The 11,278-nt window shown below is 42.3% G+C and overlaps 1 pseudogene; it reads right to left on the reverse strand.

Moving 5' to 3' along the window:
• Positions 1 to 9,100: 9,100 nt before the first annotated feature.
• Positions 9,101 to 10,390, reverse strand: LOC116907061 (annotated as a pseudogene).
• Positions 10,391 to 11,278: the final 888 nt, after the last annotated feature.

Consider the following 11,278-nt stretch of genomic DNA (forward strand, 5'->3'; position numbering starts at 1 on the left):
GGAGTTCCCAGAACACCAAGGCTGGTTCTCAACTAGATGAAATAAATAAGATGTATAACTGTGCTGGCTAGATTTGTGTCAACTTGACACAAACTATAGTCATTTGAGAGGACGGAGCCTCAACAGAAAAAAAATGACAACGTAAGATCAGGCTGTGGGCCTCCTGTAGAGATTCTTAATTAGTGATTGATCGAGGAGGCCCCCATCCATTCTGGGAGGAGTCATTTCTAGGCTGGTGGTCCTAGATTCTATAAAAAAAAAAAAAAAAGAAAAAGAAAAAAGCAGGCTGAGCAAGCCATGTGGAGCAAGCCAGTAAGCAGCATTCCTCCATGGCCTCTGCATCAGCTCCTGCCTCCAGGTTCCTGCCCTGTTTGAGTTCCTGCCTTGCCCTCCTTCAATATTAGTGGAAGTGTAAGCCAAATAACCCTTTCCTCCCCAACTAGTTCTTTTGATCATGTTGTTTTGTTGCAGCAATAGGAACCCAAACTCAGACAAATAAGCCACAACTGTTTCCATAAATACGAGTACAGAGTAAAATATATTTCAAGGGAGCACATGTCAACAAATGGCACTACAAATATAATAGGGGAGCTGCGGAGAGTTAAATGGAATAATTAAAGTGGGAATGGGGACAAAAGGAACATGTAAATAACTAATGGAACTGCTCATTCCTTTTTTTTAAAAGACCTTGAGGAAAATGCCTCAGACAGAGGTAAGGGACAAGTACACAGGTAGAAAAAAAACACATTTGAAAGAACAAAGGAAAAGCTAACAACTTCAGGGGACGAGAGCATATCGAGAGAACTAAGTTCAGAACATAAACTGGCTATCTGAACTTAGTATGTTTTTATTTCCTTCTATCTAAAATATTAGCTGTAAATGTTATTAGTATTTAATCAATGATTTGACACTGGGACTCTGGATCATAATAAAAAAAACATGAGTTATGTGGGCTAAAATAAAAAGAATCAAATGGTTGAAGCTCTTTGTCCTAAGTATCTTCTACCAAGTGCAACTAACATCTCTGGGCACTTCCTGTGGCTCTGTGATGTCATTTCCTTTTGTAGCTGCTACTTCCCTGTAGTATTTGCACTTTACTCAACCGGGGCTTGCCTCATAACAGATGTGATTTCCAGCTGTGTCTATATACCAACCACAGCGTGTTCATTAATAACAATTATTAAGTACTTTATGTTACAAATTGAGCCTGTGGCAACAGAGAAAACATCCAGCCATTTGTTTTATGGCCTCTTGTCAGAGCTAACTATAAATTCACATTATCTCAACATTATCAGCCCTGCAAAATGAATGTAAGCATGAGTCATAAATAAAACTACCAAACAGCTCAATCATTCTGGAAAGAGCAGAGCATAAATTAACATTTGACGATCTAATGTTATGTATGAACTTAAATAATAGCTCAGGCCTTCCTGTCAGCTAATTATGCAAAGTATTATTTTTAAGACTTAGATGTGTTGCTGCTTGGCTGGTGCGTACATTGAGACCTACAATTAGAGCACGATAAATACATAATCTGCACATTGCCCTTCCGGAACCCATGAGAGTTTCGACTCATGATGTATAAAGAACTATGAAAATAGAGAAAGCCATCAACCGAGAGAATGCCTCTTAGCCTCTTAGGACGACAGGGCAGAGGAGACAACCACACATCCTCAGAATACTACAAATCATGGAAGAAATTGAGGAGGAGTAATGGAAAATGAATAGTGCACTGCACATGTCACAGGCACTTGGATAGAAGTCCGTATGGACATGAAGTCAATACACTTGGCTGTCTCTCTACATACGGTCCAAAGCCTTTCATATGATGAAGGCAGATCAGAGAAAGAAACACAGAGAACTAAGCTGTAAGAGAAGGACCAACGTGAACATTATTGAGAGTCTACTGGAAATCAAATATATACATTAGTGAATAGACATCATCTTTCATATTTAAAAATGAAATCGTAGTCCCGAGAAGACAATGAAGTAAGAAATCCAGCTAGTTTCTGGAAAGAATATGGAGTCCAAGCCTTACATGCAATTTGGGAGCACAAACAATAACCCCAAACTTATTACAAATTTATTTTGTAGACAATACTTCCAATAAAAGTTCTCCCAGAACTACTTCAAGTTATAAAATGTTTCTCTAATACACTTACAATCATTAATTATATTATTGCAAAATTTAGACATACATAGATGCTCAAATCTGTGTGCAAGGCTAGGACATGTACTAAAATACTAAAAGTCTTTTCCAATAGATGAGACTGCATATTTTCAGCACTTTAACAACCACATTTTCTAAAATTTCTTTTAGTAGGTAAATGTAGTTTACAAAAAAACATGCCTAGTGTAAATTCCTGTTCATGTAATTTCCAAGGCCATTGGTAACCCGTATATCATAGACTTGCCTAACCTTGTTTTCCACAAAATCCAATATAATACAGATCACATCTATTTCCATGGTGCCCCTGAATCATGCCCTCTTTCTTTCCAAATAAGGTTTTTTCAAAATTTGGTTTTCTGTATGTGCTCAAGGTAACAAATCTGTTGAACTATGTCAAAGTTGGCATCCTAATGAATTCAACCTCTGCCTGAAAGCACACAAAAACAAGTGTATTCCCAAAACCATTAATTCTCCCCCCACCAAAAAAAAAAAAAAACAAACAAAAAGAAAAAAACAAAAACCAGGCTTTGCCAGACATTTCTTAAAGCACATCAGTTGATACATTGAGAGGCCAGAGCAGCTCCATGTTAAGCTCACAGTGCCCATCTTAGAAACCCTGACCTAAGGTTGAACTCAAGTTAACTAACAAGCTAGCACCTAGCACCAGTTTCCAGGTTACTCCCCAACAAATCTTCGCCTCCAGATTCCAAACCTGCCCCTGGTACTTCACATCCTAACAACCACCGATCAGAAGAAAAGCAGAAGTTAAGTTTATGGTTTGGCTCCCAGTACAAGCCAATTATATTAAAGACCATAATGGCCCCTCAGTCAAATGTATACCAGGCTAGATACCCCCCACTTCTTGCCTCTATAAATACTTGCTTAAAATTGAGCTTTGGGTTACACCCTCTGTTCTACTGCATCAGAGACAGCGGTATGGCCCAAGCGCCGGCTTGTAAATAAAGATCCTAGTGTAATTGCATCAGAGTCAGCTCCTTGGTGGTCTTTTGGGGTTCACAAGCACTTTCTGGCATAACAATATACTTAATCACTCATAGTCACATGGCTCAAAGCCCTTTGTCCGTCCTCCATAGTCAGTTAGGTTCCAGCAGTCCTACTGTGTCTACTTACTGTTTTCTGCTGTTTACTAAGCTCTCGCCTATCTTTAGATGCATTTTCCTCGTTAACTCCTTCTCTCACATCATGCCTTCAGACTATGAGGGCTTCCAGTTCAGTTCTTGCACATGCGAAAAAGGAAAACCAATAAAACAGTCTGACTGATATCAAAAACTGTGAGGTCTCAATAATCAACCACTGTAAAATGCTGTGTCTGTCTTATAACTTCTGCAACCTCCCTGTCCACATTTAGATAACAAGGGTTACCAGTGCTCTGTCAGACGTTTTTTAACAACTGAAAATTATGGTTATTCGTTCTATATGCTTACCTGAACCCAACATCAATAAATTGTATTTTACTTCCAAAATATATCTTGAGTGATCCACAGCTGTTTTTCTTCATCAGCCCCCAATTAAGACAAGTGGCCGTGACCTCTCATCTAGACTCCTAAAATAACATCTGACTCTTTCTCCCCATCCACTTAACCCTTCATCCCATTACACACACAAAAGCCAATCATTTTCTCAAAGCAGTCTATCAAAAATAATTAGCTCGAGGATCCAGAATCTCCAATGGCTTCTTTAATAGACACAGCCAGTTCAGCTAGTTGCATAACACAGAGAAAATGAAGTTCCACTTAAAGCTGTGGACATAGAGAAAAGAACGGGGAGCTTGCATGAAGTGTATTTATGCCAGAGGACACTGAGTGCCCACACATTTTAGGGGTGGAGGTGAGAGTCTTTACTGGTCAAATTCACACAGCCTCCAATCACCTGGGAAGGGGATCTCAATGAAAGATTGTCTAGGATAGGCTGATCTTTAGGCATGTCTGTGTGGGAATTATCTAGGTTATGCCCACTAAGGTGGGAAGACCCACCTAGAATGAGAGGCATCTCTCTTTGCACAGAGATCTCGGATTGTATCAGACTGGAACACTTGAGTAGAGCATCTCTGCATTAGCTCCTTGCTGACTGCTTTTGACTGTACGTGTCAAGTTACTAGCCACTTCAACTTCCTGCTGCCCTTACTTCTTGGCAAGGATGGACTACGTAACCTGGAATTCTGAGCCAAATAAACCTCTACTCCCTTAAACTGCTTTTACCAGACTAGTTTGTCACTACCACAGGAAACAAGCTCAAACAGAAGGTTGATGGAGAGCCTCTCTGATTCATAGACCTAGATTTTTCTTCCTAGCTGTTATATTTACAGAAGATGATTATTAAAGCAATGCACTGAACACACTGAAATGAATAATTACACACTAAACAAATAAAAGGTATCTGGAGCCATCTAAGTTGCCTCTACGATGATTAGTGATGTTCACAGACCAGGCATGCTTGGAGTGTGGAGCAAGCATCTCCCGCTTCTTATTTCGTGTACTCTAATCTTTCCAATGTTTACTATACGACAGAGCCCCTTCCAATCTCTCTATCACGAATACATGAAAGACCCAGTTTTGTTTGTTTGATTTCTTGGATCTTTCAGCACTTTTCTACATTTATGTCTTATTCATCACCTGAAAAATTTATGCAGAGACCCAGCCATGTTGAAGTGAGTCTGTCAGACTGACAGTAGGGTTTGACAGAAATGAATTTGCATGAGTAGCTGGGGAGTCTCCTGAGAAACTACTCCCTATTAGAGTAGAGAGAATACCAGTTCTGAAATGAACTCAGCCCATTAACATTATTCATTGAAACAAAAAGCTGATTCTGAGAAGAGCTGGGTCTGTCATGAGCGTTTATTCATCCCAATTCCACATGCTGGAAGATCTGTGATTTAGAGGCCACTGGTTACAAAAAAAAAAATCAGTAATTGCTTTTTCACTTCAGGGAAAACTGGCTCACGATACAGAGAAAGCTAAGTCAGATCCCCACAGTGTTAAGTACTGTTAGTCACTTATCCAATATCCATTTCCCTCTTCCTCTTGGTTCAGTAAGCTTGGTTTTTTTGTTCTTTGCTTTTTGTTTTGTTTTATTTTGTCTTTGTCTGAAGTGGCCATTGTCAGGCTAAACGCCTGCTTCCCCTCCTCCTTGGATGCTCAAGGGTATCTATTTAACAGATGCATTCATGGCAAATGACAGATGTACAGCAGTTCCAGAAGAGATTATACATTGTTTAAAAAGGCAATGGTTGTATTTCACAGTCTTTCTACTCTTTCTTATAACTTCCCTCTTAACTTAAATACAGACCTGGTGCCTAGAACTTCCCTCGCTGTCATCTAACCATAAAATGACAAGATGCAAGAAAGGACAAGAGACTCAAAAATGCAGTCCAGACACCAACAAGGCACTGACCAACTACTTCAGATACTTATGCTTGACACAACTTGAGCCTGCTCTGGATAATGTATGAGAAAATTCAACATGCTCAGGACACCTACGGAATTTTATTCATCACCAAAGCTAAGAAGTCCTCAAAATTCCACAGTCATGGGGTGGCTAGGGAGACACTTTTTGGGTTAGTATTTCACATATTGTGTGTGAAGTGTATATGAGATACTTTTTTCCCCATTCCTCCTCCTTTCCAAATAAGCAGCGGTTGAGAGGAAAGCAGCAAGCACCCTGTGATGGGACTATAGGATCTGAAATCCTGACAGAAGATAATGAGGAAATGTTTTAGTGTATACTTCTCGGTCTAGGAAAGGTCAAGTCATTCAGGATGATCAGCAGCAATATTAACGTCCCAAAGAACATAAGCACTAGGAAATTCTGTCCGTCAAGCTCTTTGCTCTAAAAGGAAAGAAAGCACTTGATTCTTCAAGCACTCATGGAACCATCCTGTAGTTCACTTTTTGAGTCTTAAGGAGCTAAGAAGGATCAACATAAAAGTTGATTGTGCAGTTTTACCAAAACTCAAGAGCTGTTCTGCTCACTGCAGTAGGCACTAGACACAGGAAGCTTTTTACATTCAAATAAGTTACGTAACATGTAAAATTCAGTTAGCTAACTACCCTAACTACTTGAAACTGTTGGCATCGCAGACTCAGAACATGGCTACTACTGCAAACAGTTCTATTGGACAGATCACTCTAGAGCAGTGATTTACAATGTGTGGGTCACGCCCCCTTCGGCAAACGTCTATCTCCAGAAATATTTACATTATGATTCATAACAGTAGGAAAATTACGCTTGTAAAGAAGCAACAAAAATAACTTTATGGTCGAGGGTCACCATAATATGAAGAACTGTATTAAAGGTAAGAGTAAGAAAAGAAAGGGCTGTGTGGCTTAGATGATCTTTGGTAGATGACCTCTGGGTTCAGAGGCACTAGAAAGCAATTCCACCGGATAGTTATTTTCATCAAGTTCATGAATTTCTGTATTTCTAATGTCCAGTCAGGAAGCGATTGCTTGGAGAAGCCAGTCCCTTACTCAGTTTGATACAACTTGAATTTGTCCTTCCCTTTGACAACTCCATCTGCCTGGGGCACATCTCATTGTAGTCCTATTTCAATTCCAGCCAAGCTCGATGATTTCTATAATCTCCTACACTCATTAAAATCTCTGGCTCATTCAAGAAAGTTCTTACAGTTCCCATGTATTTATGGTTCATGCTAAGACAGCTCCTTTTTCTCTTTATTGCTGGCACTCAGTTTCCTAGCCCAATCTTCCAGTCAGAGCCCAGCCATTGAAAAGATCTGCCCTTTCTCGGAGAGAAAGCAGAAGGAGAGAAAGACAAGCCCTAGTTATGTGACTGTCAACATGGACAATGCTGGTGCTCCGCAAACAATACTGCTTCATGTTACCAACACTGGTTACTGATCTCCTAATTGTGACAGTACACTTGGTTTTTTAAAAAAGCAGTTTATGGGATGAAGGGTTTATTTTGGTTCACAGTTGGCAGGGAAGGCTCAGAGGTAGAAGCATGAGGCAGCTGGTCACATAATGTCTGTAGTTGGCAAGCACAGAAAAATACTCAGCTTGCTTTCTCCTTTTTATCCAGTCTGGGACCTCTATAGAGCAGTGCAACCCACATTTCAGATATATCTTCACTGCTCAGTTAAACTTTTCTAGAAATGCCCTGACAGACATACCCAGACGTGAGTTTCCATGGTAACTCTAAATCCTTTAAAGTTGACAACCAAGATTAACTCCCTGCTTTAGTCAATGTTCTCTGGAGGAGCAAAGCAGATAAGATAAATATATATTAAGAGAGTTTATTAGATAAGCTTATGTTAAAATAGTAACAACTATGTCCCACCCCTGAGAAGTTGAGAATCCAGCAATTCTCCCGCCCTTGAGGCTGGGATGTTTTAGCAACTGGAATATTCTCACAGTGGTTGTCCGAGTGTCAGAGCGTCCCACGACCCAGTTTTTGTTCAGTTCGTGAGACTGAGTGTTCAGTGGTTCCAATCCGGTGCTCCAAGTGTAGAAAGTTCCTGGAGAGCTGCTCCTTAGTTAACTATGGAAACCTGGAAACATTGGTTCTGGTATCTGCAAAGGTGTCCTTGGCAGTATCAACAGGATGAATCAGCTCTGAAGTAAAAGGGAAAGCCAAGCCAGCAGAAGGTGAACCATCTTTCTTCTGCCACCCCCTTTTATATCTGGTCTCCTACCCATATCTGGGGTGTGTCTTTCTACATCATATAAGGATATCAGGATAACTCTCCAGCTATAGCTTCCTAACCAGACGATTCTAATTTGTAGCAAATTGACATTAAAACCAACCATCACATTATCACAAGTCCACTCCTTGTCACCTTGACACCTAAATACATGACTTTTAAATTAAAGCATCCCACCTCTGGCCACTATCGGGCTATAATTATCTTGTAATGCAAAGTGAACTCACTCCAAATTAAAGCATCTCCACGGCCCCATCCTGTTTGAAAGACAAACATTCAAGTCTCTTCTGAGTTTCAAGACAATCATTGAACTCTGAGCTCTTGCAAAATAAAAGGCTACATGATCCTAATACATTAAGGCAATGAATAAACATTCCCATCCCCAAAGGGAGAAATGAAGGCTTAATAAGAAAATACAGGACCAGGGAAAGACCGATTACCAACAGGTAAAACACCAAATCTTATTGTTTCGTGTCTGGCATCTGGGGATCATGATTGAATCATAGTGGGTCAGTGGGGCTTGGGTAGCCCTGCCCCTCCAGCTCTATTGCTTGAGTTCTAAAAGCCAGTGAACCGAGGCAGTTTAGGGCAAGGTCAGATTCTCTGACAAGAGACTATGGGATACCATTCTGTGAGGGAAGGTGAAGACTACGTTTCAATTGAGATCCAAGAATAGTGGAGATGCCAGGATCTTGGGTCCAGTGCAGTCAGCACTTGTATGGAATGGTGGAATGACATGCCATCCCTCTTCAGAAAGGCCTTTCTCGAACTACCCTCATGGATATGTACAGAGGTGTTTTTCATGGTAAGTCTAAACCCCATCAAGTTGACATTCAAGATTGAGTTTCACTTTGCCTCTGGTCTATGCTGTTGAGATTCTCTTATATTATATTACCTTATAATATCCTGGGAGAAAGTTTATCCTCTATGTTCATGACCTGCATCTTGAAAGAGATTCTTTAATATCCTCTCGATTGTACCAGAAAGATAATCATATTGTAAGCCCACGTTATCAGTCTAAGCTCCAAACCCTGGAATGTAGGGGTCACATCACTCAGCCAAGCATCCATGAAGCCTCCCGCAACTTCACTACTGTATCCCATCATTCAGATTCTTTTCCATTCTGCTTAAACACATGTATGTCTTCAACTAAGCTTTCTTTTTTTTTTTTTCAATGTTCAGTTTCCTTTAATGACCCCCATCTCCCTTGAAGGGTAGGTGCAGGCAGCTAGGCGACTGACAAAACATGTTCACTTGAAGATCTTGCCTTGAGTGACGACTTTGCCCACATGCTGGAAAGTCTCGAACGAGGGTCTGGGTCTCCTAGCTACCAGGATCCAGTTTCCGCCATGGATATGACTCATAGTCCACCTGCCAATCTGGACTCAGCGGAAAGGCAAGATCTTGGCCTCGGAAGACCTAAACCCCAGAAATGGAGCTGCTGTTGTTGGTTCCAAACAGGATAACACTAGCAAAGGCATTCTTTCTCAGTTTGTCCAATCGCTGAAACATTCCGGTGATGCGGTTACAACTCATGAAGGTCTGGGTGAGCTCCTCAGGGAAGTGGTACTCAGCCCACCACAGGGACCAGCCATCCTTATCAAAGTGTTCCCAAAAATATGGCAGCGCCACAGAGAGGGCGTCCTCATTGGAGTACTTTCGCTTAAACTCATCCAACACAAAGGTACTCTTGGGCAGGTGAGCGAAAGGGTCCTTGGCCTTCAGCTCAGCAGCCAATGCCTGCTCACATTCATCCATCTCTTCCTCAGGAGCTCTGGCAGCTGCCCTTATTTCCTCTTTCCGCTCAGTCTGGGGCTTCTGCTTCTCTTCTCGTGAGTCCTTTTCTTTCCTCGGGGTATCCTTTTCTGGCTGGCTCTCTGCGAACTTCTTAGCATCAAACCGAGCCATCTTTTTACACAGCTTCACCTCCCCCAAGATGGCCCTGAACTGGGGCTGGTTAATGAAGGTAAGGAACCATCGGTTGGTATTGGGGAAGGCCTGGCGAAAAGAAGGCTCTAAGACCTGTTTATAGAGCCACAACAGGGTACAGACAACTGTGATGTCAGCCAGTGTCACTCTCTCACCAACCAGAAAAGTCCGTGTCTTCAGGTGAGTGTCCAGCAGCCCCAAGATTCGCTTCACCTCCTCTTTGGCATTTTCAGTGGCCTGCTTGTTGTGGTGCATGATGCCTAAGGTGGGGATCACCCAGGTGCTGGCTGGAGGGACGATGTCACCGTCAGCAAAGCTCACCCACTGCACCACCTGAGCTGCTGCCTCTGGCGTACTTCCCCGCAGCTCCACATTGCTTACGCAATAGGCGATGGCATTGCTCTCAAATACGCAGAATCCGTCATCGCCCTCAAAGGCTAGAACCTTGCCGGCAGGAAATCTTCTGAGAAATTCGGGGGTGCTGTTGGTTTGGCCGAAGTGGGAGTGGGGTGGTGCAGAAAGCACAGGGACCTGAGACCCGCTGTACTGAGCAGCGATGAGGGCCTTGAAGGCCCTCCAGTTTTCAGGGTATGTGTACAGGGTCCCAGCCACCAAGGTGTTTCCGCAGAGAAAGGGGGTTCAACTAAGCTTTATTATTTCATATGAATAGAGCATAGCAAAAATATTAACCCTCCCATGATAAATATAAGCTACACTTAGGTCACAAGCTATCCTCTTCCTTAGAGACTTTCTCCTACCCCCTCATTTCTTAGATACATAGTTAGAAAATACCTTTCATCACTCTGGACTCTTTTTTTTTTTCCTCTGTTGGGTCTTCCCCCCCCCCATCTTTATTAACTTGGGTATTTCTTATTTACATTTCGATATTTATCCCCTTTCCCGGTTTCCCGGCCAACATCCCCCTAGCCCCTCCCCTTCCCCTTCTATATGGGTGTTCCCCTTCCCATCCTCACCCCCCATTACCGCCCTCCCCCCAACAATCAGGTTCACTGGGGGTTCAGTCTTAGCAGGACCAAGGGCTTCCCCTTCCACTGGTGCTCTTACTATGTTATTCATTGCTACCTATGCGGTTGGAGCTCAGGGTCAGTCCATGTATAGTCTTTGGGTGGTGGCTTAGTCCCTGGAAGCTCTGGTTGCTTGGCATTGTTGTTCATATGGGATCTCAAGCCCTTTCAAGCTCTTTCAGTCCTTTCTCTGATTCCTTCAACGGGGGTCCCATTCTCAGTTCAGTTTGCTACTGGCATTCGCCTATGTATTTGCTGTATTCTGCCTGTCTCTAAGGAGAGATCTACATCCGGTTCCTGTCGGCCTGCACTTCTTTGCTTCATCCATCTTATCTAGTTTGGTGGCTGTATATGTATGGGCCACATGTGGGGCAGGCTCTGAATGGGCATTCCTTCTGCCTCTGTTCTAAACTTTGCCTCCCTATTCCCTGCCAAGGGTATTCTTGTTCCCCTTTTAAAGAAGGAGTGAAGCAT

The sequence above is a fragment of the Rattus rattus genome, chromosome 8 (assembly GCF_011064425.1).
Source record: "Rattus rattus isolate New Zealand chromosome 8, Rrattus_CSIRO_v1, whole genome shotgun sequence".
In the NCBI taxonomy this organism is placed as follows: domain Eukaryota; kingdom Metazoa; phylum Chordata; class Mammalia; order Rodentia; family Muridae; genus Rattus; species Rattus rattus.